Raw genomic sequence first — 16960 nt, 5'->3', positions numbered from 1 at the left:
GTCCATAAGCTGGATAGAGTACCTATCAAGTAAGTGTGAATTAACCTTACAGGGAATGCAGCACTGTATCAAACGAATTTCTGTAGCAGCTGTGGAGCTGTGGCAAAGTTTCAGAGACTTTGAATGGCTGATCCCAGTGGTACCATGGCTTTTCATTTTCTAAGAAGGATTCTTTTAACACAAGCTGGAGTATATTTTCTTCTGTCTTTTGTTTTAGTCTCTGTTATTGCTATTCTTCAGAATGAAGAGAAGAAAAAAAAAAGGCAGGAAAGTTCAGAGTGGGGCAACTTTTTCATTACAGAGGATTGACTCACCCAGTAAAGGACAAAGTTTACAGTAGGAATCCTGTGAAAGAAGTATTGTGTACGTATTCCCATATCCAAACCTTATGATATAGCCTGTAATATTTTACCTTTAGCAGCCAGACTGCTTTCCTTGCCTTTGTTTAAATGAGCATACAAAATACACACAGCTGGCCTGGGTTATTCCCCTTTCTCATCATCTCTTCACTCCTCTGACATCAAGCTCCAGCTAAATTTTACTGATAAAGACAACACTATGCATAAGGAAAAAGATTAATTTTTTTACACTGTACAGCTGAGCAGGGCTAAATGCCTAATAAAAAGTTCCAGGCATCAACTTAAAAGGGGGAAAGGAAAGGTCTGGTGCTGTGGGTGGAAACAGGAGGGGAGAGGGGCTGGCATGGTGGGCTGTGCAGGGGGACTTGTCAGTCCTTGAGCTGCAGCCAGTGCCAGTCACGCTACACAGCTTGAGCAGCACTACCTCAGAAGTGCCTGTTTGTTTCTGCAAAGGGCTAGACTTCCATCTGAGGGCATTCTGTATGACCTGAGACAAAAGCAATAGCTTTTCATAAACAACAGAGGTAAGTTTGCCACACGGACTTTGCAAGCTACACAAATGAATTAGGAATTAGCAACCTCTCACCTCACACCTGCACTCCAGTGCCCTGCTTCTGGGGGAGCATCCACAACCCTGGTGCAAAGGTTGGGGTATTACGGGCATGAAATCACAACGCTCAGGCATGTAATATGATCTTAGAATGAAAAGCTTTAAATATGTACTTGGAGGCCGTCACTTAAACTAACCCTTTTCACCCTCACTTTCTGTTGCAATGATGCCCTGGCCATGATCACTCGTGTGCTCACCTGTGCAAAGTTCCTCTCTTCTTTCTTTAACTGGCGACATCATGCAAACCCTCAACGTTTCTTCACCGCCGCTTAGGGAAGGCGCCTGCCATCACTCTCAGAAGCAGGTGTGCGTCAAGCCCTTCGGCCGGACACCCGTGACGAGGGAGCGCAGAAGGCAGAGCGCCGAGGCGAGCCTCAGGTTACCTCGGTGACCTCAGGTGTTCCCCCGCCAGCAGCCGCTGCCCGGGCTGCGCCGCGCGACCGCTAGGGGGAGCCGCGACAACGGCTGCGCGGACACCTGGCGGCGCGAGACACGTGGAGCCGGGTGCGCCGCGCGCACGAGCGCGGGTGGGTGGGTGCGCGCGCGCGGCGGGGCGGGCCCGGGCCAGCGGCGTTATGGAGGGAAAATGGCTTCGGGGTAGAGCCCAGCCCTCAGCCGCCACTTCCAGGCGAGGCGCGAAACCCACCATGGCCATTGCTGAGGCGATGAGCGCAACTAACAGCTGTTACACAGAGCACCGAACAGTACCAAACAAAGTTATTGCTCCTTCCCTGCTTAGCCTTCGTGCGGCATTCAGGAGCACTTGCGAGGGGTTCAGCAGAGTGCCAAAGAACAATGTCTTCGTAGCTCACAAGCAAAGGAAAAAGAGCTGAGGAAAGGCCTTTTTCCCTGCCACTCTAAACCCATGTTGCTTTCGGAATGTATCTAACTTCTTAGTATTTTTAGGTGATTCGTGCCTATGCCTCAAATAATTGACATGTAATGGTGGTTGGAAGGAGATTGGCGCAGTCCTGGAGATTAGGATCCCGGGGCTGTACAATAATAAAATAGAAAAAACTCATTGGTAAAAAAAGAAAGGGGGGGGGGGGGGGGGGGCGGCAGGCTCCCAAACAAAAGTCCCCACAAACAAACAAAAAACCCCAAACAAAACACCAACCAATGAACACCCAACCAAAACAAACAAACAAAACCCAACCAGTCAAAAGCAAACCATAAGTCCAAGAATTTCTATTTATTAGGAGGTAAAGCAACTGATGTTTTCATGGCAGTATTTTGAACTCTTTGTCTCAAATAGTATATTGAGCTTTGATCCTTAGGACATCAACAGACGGGAAGCGGAGGAGTGAATTAGGGTGAATTTAATAGTATCCAGAGATAGAATCATTAACTCTTATGGTGCCTATTAACAGCTAGGCTCTGAAGGAAAAGGATTTAGAAAGATCCAACCAGGAAGGGGAAAGAGTAATTTCTGAATATTGTTAGGTATATAAGTTATTGGAGAGAAAATTATGACATCCTTCCTCAATATGAGTCATGAAATGAAGGCCAAGTTCATCTTCTTTATTATCCACCAAAGAGGATAACTGTTTGCAAATGGGCTGAAAGGTTATACTACACTGCTGACTGTCACTGCTCATTTCTCGAGCTTTTATTCTCTTCTTGCATGACTGAACTTTCCAGTAAATTTACTCTTTTCACTATACATATATGAGTACATGGAATAACAAGCTTTTTCATGAGTCATAAGATGCTCTAGTGTCTTTCCAGCCTTGTTTGTAAACTAGATCAAATCCTGTTTGGTTAACAAAGAGACTAGATCTTCATAGGCTGGCCTGCCTGAGGATTTGGTACCATTATAATTCTTGGTATACCTCCAAGTGCCCACATCAGTTCATACTGCCTAGTGTAGCCTGTCTTCCTTGCTGTAACAACAACCTGAGCCCAGGCGGTCTATAAATGCAGCACCTTTGTGCCTGTTCAGTGATACCAAGACCATTCTAGGAAGGATTCAAAGTAGCTTCTTTTGTCCAAAAAGCCACGGATGGGGCTGGGAAAGAGTGTGCTGACCACAGCACAATTGGGCTCATGTGCAGATTCAAACTTGTGCTCAAAACACAGGGTGGCTGTACTTGTGTACCTTCATGTTTAATCGCTGTGTTAATCACTGGTGTGTCCTACAAATCCATTCAAGTGCCTGAAAAAAAACATGCAAAACATACTCCATACCTATCAGAAATAAAATGGTCCCATAAATACTGAAGAGAGATTCTTTACATCAAAAGAAGCAGCACTTCATTTTTCAAAGGCTAAGATGTCAGCACAGGTGACAGCGTCTCTCAAAGAGTAGAGCAGATAGGAAGCCACTTCACTAAAGCTATGCAAAAACTCAGAGAGATGTACTTCACATGATTATGTATTACATACCAATGGGGAAAGGAAGGAAGGAAGAAGAAATCTCCCCAGCCTTTCTGCAAATGCATACAATAGAAGGCATTGAAAAGCTCCTCAGTATTTTGCAGTACTGGACTGTAAATCAATGTAATCTGCATTTCTGCAGTAGCAGGAAACTTTCCAAATGATTGCTATAAATGGAGCACATGTTTTACATATAGGTTACTATTTTTGGCAGTCCATCAAACCCCTTTGATCCATAGACAGTGGGGTTTCATCCAGCCAGCAGGACAAGAATAAAAGACCCATATTCTGCCTTGTGCCAAGATCCACTCAGAGCAGGAGATGAGGAGTTGGTTTGGAGCTGGTTATGGTGATTCAACTCAGTGGCTGCTCCCGTGTCAGCCAGAGCCACAGCAGAACTTAGACAAGCGTGTGCAGTTCAAGTACCAGTCCCAGTTTGGTTTAGTCCCCAAGATGTACCTGTTAAGAACCAAGAGCACTCTATTCTGCTTCTGTAGGTCTCTCAGTTCCTCCTTGTGCCAGCACAGGGAGAAGAATTGAGACTGTTTATACCGCCTTGACCTGGCTGCAAGGCTCCCTACACAGGGAGCATCCCCCGGGGGCCAGTTAATCCAGAGCTCTGCAACACCTGCACAATACAAAGTGACGGAAACCAGCACAGTCTGGCCCGTATGTCCTCAAAATGGAAAAAAGGCAGATGAAAAAAAAAGCAACACACCAAGGCAGGGGAAACCAGGCAGCACGGGAGGATTAGACAGAAAAGGCCAGAATGAAAATTTATAAAACGGAGCAGATCACTTCCTGACTGCAACAGAGCTAAACTTCAAAAAAATCTACTAAGCCCACAGTGCTGCTGCCCAGGAGAGACTGTGTGAGTGCACTCCCTCTCCTCTGGTTCCTCATCAAAGATGATGTCAAGATTTGTGTCTCCCTGAGCAGTTCTGGGAGCTTAAACTGGGCCTCAGTCCATTACAGTCCCTGTATAGAGGAGAGAGCAGCAAAGCAAAGTGTTTTGCTGCGTGTGGATAAAACGCTATTGGACACGAATGTCTGATACCCATGATTTTGTGGCTCTCCAAACTGATTCTAACCATAGGGAGAATCCAGTGTTGACAAAGAGAGTTACAAATATCTGATTTTCCCACTGTATATATTTTTTAACTCTGAAATTCATTACACTCACGGCATACATATAAAATACATTTTCATTAGCCCGTCATCAAAGAACGCAAATCTTAAAACCCCTCTGCTGTTCTGAGTGACATATTTCAGGAATAACTACTCAGAAATAACTGCTGTAGATGTGTCTGGCTGCTGAACATGAAAGTATGGGTGCTGCTGACTGCCTGGCAGCTGGCCCAGCATTTAACCCTGCTGTTTTAAAATGTCGTAAAATAAGCACAATTTAATCTTTTGAAACCTTTTGGTCAGTGACTGTGATTTCCGCAAAAAATGACTTCAAAGGCAAGACAGGCACCTTTGTTGATGCCTTTTTAAGCAGTCATGAGTTCCAAATTATTTTGAAAAAGGGAAGCAGAAACCTCAAAGTGTGTAACACCTCCTCAGGATTAGATCCTGAAGCGATATGTAAACTGGGCTGTAAAAATCGATCCTCCACTAGAGATGTGGCTCAGGATGATATAATTAAAAGATAATGTCAACAGAAAAGGAATATTATCATGGCATAATGGGCTCCTCCTGACACATAAATGCCGCAGCAAAGCCCCTGTTTTAATGAAAAAATACCACTAAGAAGCCAAGTTATTTTATTTTCAAAGCAGGATGTGTTGAAAATGTTCTATTTCTGTTGCTGTATTTCTATTCTGCCAAATGTCTGACACAGAGTTAACACTTCCACCTTGCAGTGTTCATATAATGGACAGCATTCCTCTGTGCCTCAATGGAACCAAGCTTTACCTGTACAAAAAGCAGGGTCCATCTCAAATAGTTTTCCTTTCTGTTAAAGACTTGCAGTCTTAAGATAAACAGAAGGTTTTCTTTCCAAACTCAGAAGTTGGGGCGGTAGGGGAGTCTATATTTGACATATATTCCATTCAACTTCATTTAGGGAATGCAAACACTCCTAGTGTTTAGGGTTAGATTATTTAGGGCTTAGGTGACTATTTTTCACCCCAGTCAGAGCCTTAAATGCTTAGGAGAGAAAAGATGCAATATGAAGATACCTTGATTAATTAAACATGGTTCCAATCTATATCAATTAACTCTTTTTACTTTCACCAAAAAAACACAACAACAAAAATACTAAAAACCCCCAAGCCCCCCAAAAAGCAGCCTGTCTTCTGTTCTTCTCAGATGGGTTTAGAAGAAATGCTTTTTGGCATTTCAGTATTAAAGCAGAGTGATATGAAGAGCATTTGATCCATCAGTGTATGCTAGGATGCTCTGCAAACGCCTACCAGATGTGGCCCTCAAAAGTCTGAGGCGTCTTCTGCTTAGTTCCTGGCTTTATACCAGTCTGAGGAAGAACTAGTTGATGAGCTGCTCAGATCAGGATGATCTGGACAACTATTGTCACCTACAGAACTTTAAAATCAAAAAGGGAGGTGCCTTGCAAGACTAGGCGCCTCACGGATTAGGCAGCAGCCAAGAATGGGTTTCTGCAGAGCACTTTTGGATACTGTTCCACCTATATCCTGCCTTAGGTGCTGAAGTCCATTACCAGAGCGAGCCAGAAAGGCAAGATTCTCATTGAAGTCAAGAGAAGGATTTACATTAACTTAAGTGGATTGGTTCAGGCCTTAAAATGAGAACCATGTGTACATCCTTACGAAGAATCTGGTCCCTTCTGTTTATTCATTGTGACTTCTTGCTATATTGAACCGTTCACATGCACTAATACACAAATAATACATCAAAAGATCTTTTGGAGAGTAGGGGAGTTGTGGACTTTCATGCCCATGGTCTGTGCTATTCCCAGTAGTTCTGGAAGCAGAGCAGCCACCCTGGCTAACAGGCCAGGCAAGCCACATAGACCATTCAGGTCATACATAAGGTCTAATTGTATTGCTCATTTGGCTCGTCAATACTTTTCCATGGAGCCAAAGGAAAGGAGGGCATATGGAATAGAGAAGCAGGAAAACTAATGAATGAGAGAATATAACTTTCAGGGTTCTGGCAATGTTTTCACATCCATTTTTTGCTCAACTCCCCTGAGGTCACAAGAAGCAAATGGCATATTCATTTCCTTCCATCTGTGCTATTCTGAACAGCAAATGGGAACTAATATCTAAACTTTCCTAATAAGAAGGGGTGGGGGGAGAGCTGGGTAAGAATTAGCTACTGGCTAGCAATGCTGTGTAAGTTATGTGACTCTCAAAGTGATATTCATTATAGATGTATTTTTCTTCTTCCTTTTCCTAGTTTGCAATGCACTTTCAATTAAAAATTTCCAAAACCTCTAATTCTACCCAAATCCTACATATTCCACGTGAAGCAGACCTGTGTGGAGCCAGGCCAGCGCTGTCGCATTTTCCTCTCAAATACCTGCAATTCCTTGTAAACAAGGGGACGAGGTGGCTGGCCAGGAAGATCTGGTGGTGTCGGATGTGTGGCGATGGCCCCCCTTCCCTGGGGAGACGATTCAGCTCCAGCTGCAGCTGCCGCCCTCCCCACCGCTGGCTCTGCAGGAGGGGGCAGCTGGCAGGGCCTCCCCGCCGCCGCGCCGCCCCGGCAGCTCACTCCCCCCGCCCTGGGCCGCAGAAGCAAGAATTTAGTGACCTGGCGATGCAGCAAATAAATAAATGAATGGAGCTGGAGAGCTTTCTGGAGAGGGCTGCGGGCCGTGCTTCCCAGAGCGAAGGAGAGGAAAAGCGCTTCTGTAGGCGTCTGGCTGGCTGGGTTCCTGTCAGAATAATGATTTCAATGTTACGTGATTTCACCGAGCGGCACGCTGGGGCACCTTGGGTCTTCGTAGGCAATTTTTTACAGTTGTGAATGTAAATAAGGCTTTTATTCAAATTAACCCTCTATTATACAGAGAAAACACAAGCTGCGGAGGAAGCACTGCCGTGGGAATGCCAGATAGCAAAGCGTTTATACAGTAGGGAGCAGGATGGGTCCTGCGCATCACCTGGCCAGCGCTAGCCAATATCTGCATTTAAAACCGGAGCTCAGGGACAGTAATTCTGCCACTGACCTGGGTAGCACAGCAGCTGTACACCTCAGGTTCCAGGATGTAAAATGGGCATCATGATGATCATGCCCTTACAGAAGCCTCAGAAAAGACCCTCGCATGATATGAAAGCACTGGACACATAGAGGCAGGAATCAGATTTCTGCTCCAGGACACTATTCACATTTCTGAGGGAAAAAAGCCAATGTGAAAAATAAACAACTTGAAATCCATAAATATTTCTTTAACTAGATGTGTTCTCTTAAGCAGCATTGTACTTACCTCATCCTAAAAGATTTCATGTGAGAAACTATTTGGTTTGAGGGATTTTTATGCTCCACTTGGTTTGTTTTCCAAAATGCAAAGCAATTTCAAGCCAGAAGAGAAGGATGCTATTTTTCTAAAGAGGATAGAAATGGAAAGTTTTGATCAATGAAAAAGTCTTCCAGATTTTTTCATGTACAAAAATGCATTCAAGCCCTTTTCTGGTGGTGGTGGGGGGAAGTTTTGGTTTTAACCAGTTGGCATGTTTATAAAGATACATTTCATTAAATGTTTTCCACCTAGCCTAGTCCAGTAGTACTACTTTCAACCCAGGTACTGCCAAACTTCTGCTGGACTCTCCTCTGATGCCCAGTGAGGTGAGGTCAGCAAGCAGGTTCTGTTTTTTTTTCGTCTCGATGACTTTCTGCCAGTTCCCTGATGCCTAGGAAACAGCACTTTACCACTGTGGCAAAGCCTGCCAGAGTTTGAAATAAGTGGATTTGTTGTTGGTGGTGGTGGTTATTTTTTTTCCCTTTTTTTTTTTTCCTTCATCTTAAAAAACATTTCCCCTTTATTTTCATGGTAAAAGGTATTTTCAATATTTTACAAGAAAATACTGAATATCCTTGTTAGCTTTAGGCCATAAATGCCACAAAACAGATTTAAAAAACTGGAATAAGCCCAACACAAATGCATACTATTGGTGGATGTAAAGGGCACACAAAACAGGGCAGTAAAGTCACTATACAATATCAGGAAAGCCATTAAAAAAATCTGGAAAAGCATCAAGATGGCTGGCCTCTTTGTAGTTTCAGCACACACACACAAAAAAAATTGGGCCTTATTTCTAAATATTTCCCCTAGTGGGAAATAACAGCTTGAAATAATCCCAGATGTATTCATTTGTGTAACATTTTTCTGCTTGCAACGTATAGGCATGGAAAAATTATTGAAGGTTTCAATTCTGGACTTGTATTTTAAAAATGTCAAGCTTTTGAAAAATAGCATCATTTTTTCCTTAAAAGCTATTCATTTACCTGGAATGTTGGCCAGCAGGCATACATTATGGACTTGGTTTAGTTAAGATTGAAAAATTGCCCAAAGGCAAAAAAGAAGTAGGCAATTTTTGTGGCTCAGACCATATACCAACAGACCATATACCAACACAAAATGCAGCTGAGTTGATTCTTTTTATTATTTTTTTTTTCCTGGCATATAAAAGAATTTTGGAAGTATGGGATCTTAAAAATGATCAAAAGCTGTCTGAGGTTTTTTTAAAAAGCTCAAGAGCTGTTTCTTTCCTGTTGTCTTCTTCACAGCCAAAATCTGTATAGAATAGAATAGAATAAACCAGGTTGGAAGAGACCTTCAAGATCATCGCATCCAACCTATCACCCAACACCACCTAATCAACTAACCCATGCAACCAAGCACCCTGTCAAGTCTCCTCCTGAACACCTCCAGTGATGGCAATTCCACCACCTCTCCAGGCAGTCCATTCCAATGGGCAATCACTCTCTCTGTGTAAAACTTCCTCCTGACCTCCAGCCTGAACTTCCCCTGGCGCAGCCTGAGACTGTGTCCTCTTGTTCTGGTGCTGGCTGTATCCTGAGATACAGGTAGAAAGCTCTTATTAAATGGCTACTTAAAACATTAAAAATAAAAGCAACCCAAGCCCATCAGTAGCTTTTTCCAAAGAAGAGCAGATGAAAGCATGCTTCTGTTTGCTCTACAAAACAAATAGTTTACTAAAACAACCAAAACAACAAACACTCAAAGCTTCAGGAAGTTGTCTTGCTAAAGGAATCAGTTGCCATTTGTATCATATAATTTGGACCGTCTTGAAAAGCTATTTGTCAGGATAGTGTTTACATCCCTGTGCGTGCAGTAAGTGTGGCTACAGCTGATTTTAACAGGATTGACAGAGGACTGGACCAGGCTGCCCAGAAAGGTTGTGGAGTCTGGAGACATTCAAACATTTGCTCTCTACAACTACCTGAAGGGAGGTTGTAGACAGGCAGAGGTTGGTCTCTTCTCCCAGGCAGCCAGCACCAGAACAAGAGGACACAATCTCAGGCTGCACCAGGGAAGCTTTAGGCTGGATGTGAGGAAGAAGTTCTATACAGAGAGAGTGATTGCCCATTGGAATGGGCTGCCTGGGGAGGTGGTGGAGTCACCATCATTGGAGGTGTTCAGGAGGAGACTTGCTGGGGTGCTTGGTGCCATGGGTTAGTTGTTTAGGTGGGTTGGATTGGTTGATAGGTTGGATGCGATGATTTTGAAGGTCTCTTCCAACCTGGTCTATTTCTATTCTATTCTATTCTATTCTATTCTATTCTATTCTATTCTATTCTATTCTATTCTATTCTATTCTATTCTATTCTAATCTATCCTAAAATGTTCCAAATTTGAGTAGATATTTAAAAAATGAATAAAGCAAGCAAACAAACAAAACCACCAACCATCCAAAACAACAAACACTCAAAGCTTCAGGAAGTTGTCTTGCTAAAGGAATCAGTTGCCATTTGTATCATATAATTTGGACCATCATCTTGAAAAGCTATTTGTCAGGATAGTATTTACATCCCTGTGTTTTCTGTGACTCATTTTCTGTGCATACAGTAAGTGTGGCTACAACTGATTTTAACAGGATTGACAGAGGACTGGACCAGGCTGCCCAGAAAGGTTGTGGAGTCTGGAGAGATTCACACCCCACCTGCTCTAGGTGAACCTGCATTGGCATGGGGGGTTTGGACCGAGTGATCTCCAAAGGTCCCTTCCAGCTCCCACCATTCTCTTGTTCTGTGCCTTATCTGGAGGGAGGGCTTATCCCACTATGTATATGAAATTTCTTTTTGATGCAGAAAAACTTTTAAAAGAGTGGAAATTCAGGGAATTAAATTATTCCTCAAGAGCCAAAAGTACAGATGTGGGAATGGGTATAGTGGTCAAACCAATGCATATCAATCCCATAGGGCAGAAGAAAATCCTGTGCTCTGCAAGGAGCCAAGCTCATGTAGAACCAGACAGCTCCAAGGCCAGACAGGCTATTGATGTATCATTGCAGTGCTCTATGAAAGGTTAAGTGAACAAGGCTGAGCCATGTCAATGTGATGCTGTGTGGCCAGAACTCCACTGGTTTGGCATGAGTGGATTTGCACAGTCTTGCAGAGTTGTGCCAGCCAGCCTGGAGCCTGCCTGAGGAAGTCCTGTGAAACACTTGTACAGCCATAAGGAACATGATGATCTGAGGGCCATACACTCTACCTTGTTCCCATAGGAATCCTTGCCAGAAAAAAAAATGAAGTATTTCCCTGCCAGAGAAAAATATCAAGCCTTTAAAAGGTACCTTAGAGGGTACCCTTCAGTAAATATACCCACTGCATGGCTGGCAATGTCCATCTGGCTGGTTTTTGTATGAAAGGTAGGCCTTCTCCTTCTGAGGTGCAGACTGCTGCTACACATGCAGTCTTGCTCAAATGCAGACACAACCTGAGCTCAGCTCCTGGGTTTCTGGTACATTCTGCCCACACATGATATTAGAACATGCTATGTGTGCTGAGGGAATGGTGGTGGGAAGTGCCATAAGTGAGGTATCCTCTCTCTTCCTCACTAGCTGCAATACTTCCTCAATGGCAGCAAAATGTATTTCTTGGATACTTCACACAGCCCTCTCTATTATCCTACTGGCAACAAATAGTGTCTCACTCATACCTCTCCTCACCCACAAGCTTCAAGAAGTATTTGAAACAGCTAGGCAGACAAAGTGGGAAGATCAGGCTTAGGGACAGGCTTTCTATACTCTCAATAGTGAATCCAGATTAAATGTGAAAGGAAGGACTTCTGACATTTCTTCTAAACACTTTTCCTCAACTGAACTACAGTCCTCTGTCTCTCAAGAAGAAGAGGTGAAGAAGATCTGTTGGTGTTTCCATGTTACTGAGGTCTCTACCAGCATACCATGGGAGAAGAGAGGAAAAAAAAAAGGACAAAACAACCAAAAACACACTGAAAAAGTAGTCAGTCAACAAAATCACTCTAAAGCTGGTGAAGCTCTCTGAGAAGTCCTACTTGATGATGAGGAATGCAGTCAGGGCCCCAACCTGAGACCTGTAAAAATGCTGGGTGCCCACAGCTCCCAGCTGCAGGTTGATAGCATATCTGCAAAGTCAGATCAATGAACATCTCATTGCATACTGAAGAGAGAGATGTTGTGTAAATATCATGGTTGTCACCCTGCAGAGCAGTTGCAGATGTCTTGGCAGATCGGGGAAATCAGAAATGTGGCCTCTGGCTATATTCCAAGTATTGTTTTACATATACGAATAAGACCTAGAATAAGAGAGACTCAAACTGCATGCAAGCAATTCCTTTGTTTAGGAATGTCAGCTCATCACTAAAACTGGAATCACAAACAAAAATTCCACCTGAAGAACAGATTTTTAATACAAGATCAAGGCAAATAACAGACTTGCCTTCCAATAATACAGCTCCCTTCACACACAACTGCACATAATGCAAACTAAAAGGATGAATGTGTCTTCCCATGAGTAAATATTTACCTGCATGCTTAAATAAAAGAAAACATTGTTTTACATTAGTCTGGAAGCCTGAACCGACACCACCTTGTGACACACCTTCTGACACCTGCCATGCGGTATGAATGGCTGCACATCAGTACTGATGAAGCTGGTTATTTGTAGTTCTGTTGAGCAGCCTGGTGTATGACCATGAAAGCCTGAAACAGAAAACTCTTAATTAGCCAGTGGGGTTTTTTGTTTGTTTTTTTTCCTTTTGTTCTGCTGCTATAGCTTGCTGTAAAGAAAATCATAGACAGGCATGCAGATTCAGATACTTCATTCAGAAATTACCAGAGTAAATCAAGTTATATATCAGACTCACCTCACTCTAATTTATAGTTCAGCTCAGCCCATTGAACTTGCAAGTAAAATTTATGGGGGAAGAGCAATAAATTAAATTGGGTAGAAACATAATTTTTGTCCTCCAGTTACTTGTACAGTTAGATGTAACACATAAAAAATGGAGTATAATACTAACTTGTTAATAAAATGTGCACAGCGCTGACATGTAAAAACAGTTTTATAATTGGTTGGTCCACTCTGTTAGCCTTGTTGACAACACTAAATTTTCAAACCCCTACATTAGTAACATTGAGCTAACATTATAAATGCAGAAAGCTCATAAATGCATACAGCAGAAATTCATTTGGCCTTTGATTTTTATATTTTTTTTTTTGGGGGGGGGGGGGGTGGTGTCTTTAAAGTGAAAACTGTAAAATTACCACATAATAAAAGCCAGTACACTGAACACTAATTGCCCATTTATGAAAAGCTCTTTTCCTCCAATCACGTAGGTGTGAGGCATAAACTTCTTGGATTTTACGGAGCTGCGATTTATACTTTCAGTTCTGCTTCTCCCTGTTGCATTTCATCTTAAGCTTATAAAAGACGAACTGGATTTTATTAATCCGCATCAGCATTCATTGGACATTAAATCTACAAAGATCCCTACAGGGTTTTAATTGTGACTGAATTGCCAACAATAATTGGGCCTCCAACTAACCACGGAGAGCAGCCCACCCTCGCTGCTGGGCACAACTGCTAGCTCCAGCACCAGCCATGATAGCCCACTTTGTCAGCTGCCCAAAGGGAAGTTGTCAAGTCTGGGACCCTGCTGCTTTATTCCTATAACTATGTTTTAGAAACACCTCACAAGTGGAATTGTGGTTGCCTCATCCAGAAAATGTGGAAAGGATTAATGTGGCATGTAAAACAAATCACTCCTGAGCTCAGCTGAGAAAGTGGGTATTAAAAGCACTCCAGTCAAAAGAGCTTTAGTGAAAGGGTCAGGGTGATATACAGTCAGCACATGTTGGGCTGGTAAAGCTGCAGGGTGTTTGGAAATGGTAATGGTCCATGGGTGTAAATTCTTTCAAGACCTCTTAAAGGCACATGTGTTTCTTGAGCATGTTCTCCAAACAAGGACCTGTTATAGGTTAGATTCACTGAAGCTTTTAAACTTTATTGATTGGTTTGTGGTATTGCAGGTTTGCTTACTGGCTGAGGTTTGTTGTTGTTTTGGTTTTGTTTTTTTAAATGCTGTTGATAAACACAGAAAAAGGTCCTGGTTTAATCTAAATCTTAGAAATCTATAAACTATGTAGCTTTATTTCAGAACGTGTTGCTTCTTTTCTTTATGCCAGTAATCACTGGCTTCACAAGAGTTAAGGGTCTATCAGGATTTCCTTTATGAATGCAGTCTGGTCACATCATCTTTAGTTTTGAGGTTAAAAAAGCCAGACCCTTAACTTTGACATAACATTCAGTGTGTCTTTATATATGTTTGTAACATTTGTAACATAATATTTCCTAAAGTTATTAAAAAGATGGCTCATGACAACTCTTCTTGTAAAGCTGGGATAACTTATAGTGCTTTGTGAAAGCTTTATTTTACAAGTTGCACTATTCCTTGTTCTTTTGTATTTTTCATTAGGATTTTCACTGTGATTTAACATCTATGTGGTACATAGATGTACCATGTAGCCCTTTTCTACCCAAAGAATCACCAATACAACCTACCATAAGGAAGGTTGTAGACAGGCGGAGGTTGGTCACTTCTCCCAGGCAGCCAGCACCAGAACAAGAGGACACAGTCTCAGGCTGCACCAGGGGAGGTTTAGGCTGGAGGTGAGGAAGAAGTTCTACACAGAGAGAGTGATTGCCCATTGGAATGGGCTGCCCAGGGAGGTGGTGGAGTCACCATCATTAGAGGTGTTCAGGAGGAGACTTGATAGGGTGCTTGGTTGCATGGTTTAGTTGATTAGGTGGGTTGGATGATAGGTTGGATGCGATGATCTTGAAGGTCTCCTCCAACCTGGTATATTCTATTCTATTCTATTCTATTCTATTCTATTCTATTCTATTCTATTCTATTCTATTCTATTCTATTCTATTCTATATAAGACAGAATCATCCAGAAGGGGATTAAAAACAACAATTCACCTTGATGTCCATCAGAAATGTGAAGGTTCAGTAGTTCTGTAAATTAGGCCTTCTGTGCAAGGATCACTTCACTTACATTTGAAATGGAGCCATTTCTGAGAAGCATGTCAGGTATTGAGCAGAACATGGCCACATCTTTCCACAGACTGAGTGGCTGAGAAGAGGCACTGGGGAAAAAAAAAAAGGAAACAAAAATGTATCTAGTTCCTACAGTGCTTGCCATGCTATAACTAAAATCACTAATAATCAGTTCCACCATGCACCATTCAGTTGAGAAGGCATCCTTGCAGCAAGTGGCCTATGTTCAGTTGTAGAGACAGCCGCCTGAACATGAGCCAGTAGTGTGCCCAGGTGTCCAAGAAGGCCAATGGCATCCTGGCCTGCATTAGGAATAGTGTGGCCAGCAGGAGCAGGGAAGTCATTGTGCCCCTGGACTCTGCATTGGTTAGGCTACACCTTGAGTACTGTGTCCAGTTGTGGGCCCCTCAGTTTAAGAAGGACATCAAAACACTTGAATGTGTCCAGAGAAGGGCAACAAGGCTGGTGAGAAGCCTTGAGCACAAGCCCTATGAGGAGAGGCTGAGGGAGCTGGGATTGTTTAGCCAGGAGAAGAGGAGGCTCAGGGGTGACCTCATTGCCCTCTACAACTATCTGAAAGGTGGTTGTAGCCAGGAAGGGGTTGGTCTCTTCTCTCTAGCAACCAGCACCAGAACAAGGGGACACAGTCTCAAGCTGCACCAGGGGAGGTTTAGACTCGAGGTGAGGAGAAAGTTCTTTACCGAGCGAGTCATTCGGCATTGGAACGGGTTGCCCAGGGAGGTGGTGGAGTCACCATCCCTGGAGGTGTTCAAGAGGGGATTGGACGTGGCACTTGGTGCCATGGTCTAGTCAAGAGGTCTGTGTTGATAGGTTGGACTCGATGATCCTCGAGGTCTCTTCCAACCTTAGTGATACTGTGATACTGTGATACTTGTCACAGTTGTGGCCCAAAATCCAGTATTTTAGGATTTGGCTGATTTTTCAGTCTTGTTTCTGAATGTATTTGTTTGTCACAAAGCCACTGTCAATTGCTTCTCGTGGTCAGTTAACCTATGTTCACTATAACAGACTTGAGAGCAGAAGCACAGTTTGCAGTTACATGATATGGTAGGTGAAGACATTTGTTCTGAATAATTATATTTAATTGAAATCATATTTTAAAACACCAAGGAATTGTTTTCTCATGAACCCACAGGACTGTTATGAACATGGATCATGGTAAATGATTAAAACCCTACTTAGTCACGTTAAAACAAATAAATAAAATAACATGTGACCTCAGAAAAGTTTGGGTTCTATGGAGGTTCTGGTTCAGTGCCTCTGACTTTGGCTCCAGCTACAACCATGACTACAAATATTTTTTCACAAGCTTAAGCAATGACAGCATTTGTTACTTTTGCTTAGTGTGGCACTGGTGAAAGTCAAGATCAGTCGTCCTCCCGCAACATTTCCACCACGCAATGGAGTTCCAGCCATTAAGCAAAGGGAGGCACTAGCTATGATGTCACTCTCTGGCATCTTTATGGAAATCAGAAAACTTTGGCAATGCTGAACTTGAAAATTAAGTTTCCTGTGCTCTTCCCCTTCAGGAAGGTGAAATGTGACGTGCCTGTAACCTATCTTGAAACAGATGTCCTGTAGCTACTTAGGTAAACAGCTGAAGTAACTGGCCAAGACGCATTTCAATGGTTTGCAAAGAGACACACGGTGTAACAAGACTGGGGGGGGAAAAAAAAGGTTACTAGCAGACATGGGTTGTTGTAATGTCATTGTTCCACACTGCAATAACGTGCAGGAAACTGGAGAACACTGTAATCTGTAAACCAAATTATTGGTGTTCTGCCCAAACATTTAAAAACCCAAACACCTGCAAGGAGCAACCAAATAACCTGAACAGAAGCCTAGGCCTTCTGGGTTTATTTTTTTACCATTAAAAAAATAAATATATATTTAAAAACTTTGAATTTTAGGTTTAGGAAATGTTTTGCTTTAAGCTTGCTAGGCTCCAAGGCATGAAAAAAGGCATTTTTTTTTTTTCTGAGAGTATAAAGTTGTTCTGTCAAACCAAGTAAACATTTTCTGTACCTTGGAAAAAAAGACACTGCTTACCTCTTTTTATGCATTATATTTCATCTTATTGCATTATCATATTATTATA

The 16960-nt window shown here is 42.7% G+C and overlaps 1 long non-coding RNA gene across 3 annotated transcripts; it reads right to left on the bottom strand.

Annotated features, from left to right (window-relative positions):
* Positions 1-2180: 2180 nt before the first annotated feature.
* Positions 2181-15253, bottom strand: LOC137448214 (uncharacterized). Of its 3 annotated transcripts, none has more exons than XR_010989001.1 (5): positions 14764-15253; positions 12304-12479; positions 7760-7877; positions 7502-7665; positions 2181-7207 (listed from the first exon to the last, which is right to left on the bottom strand). It is a non-coding gene; the product is annotated as an uncharacterized lncRNA (long non-coding RNA). The 3 variants fall into 3 exon arrangements; XR_010989000.1 differs by having other exon boundaries at positions 14840-15253; XR_010989002.1 differs by having other exon boundaries at positions 12379-12479; positions 14840-15253.
* Between the last annotated feature and the right edge of the window lie 1707 nt (positions 15254-16960).

The sequence above is a fragment of the Melanerpes formicivorus genome, unplaced genomic scaffold (assembly GCF_026170545.1).
Source record: "Melanerpes formicivorus ecotype bairdi unplaced genomic scaffold, bMelFor1.0.p_v2 SCAF_23, whole genome shotgun sequence".
In the NCBI taxonomy this organism is placed as follows: Eukaryota; Metazoa; Chordata; class Aves; order Piciformes; family Picidae; genus Melanerpes; species Melanerpes formicivorus.
The sequence above is the reverse complement of the archived record's forward strand: the minus strand, read 5'-3'. Positions and strand labels throughout refer to the sequence as shown.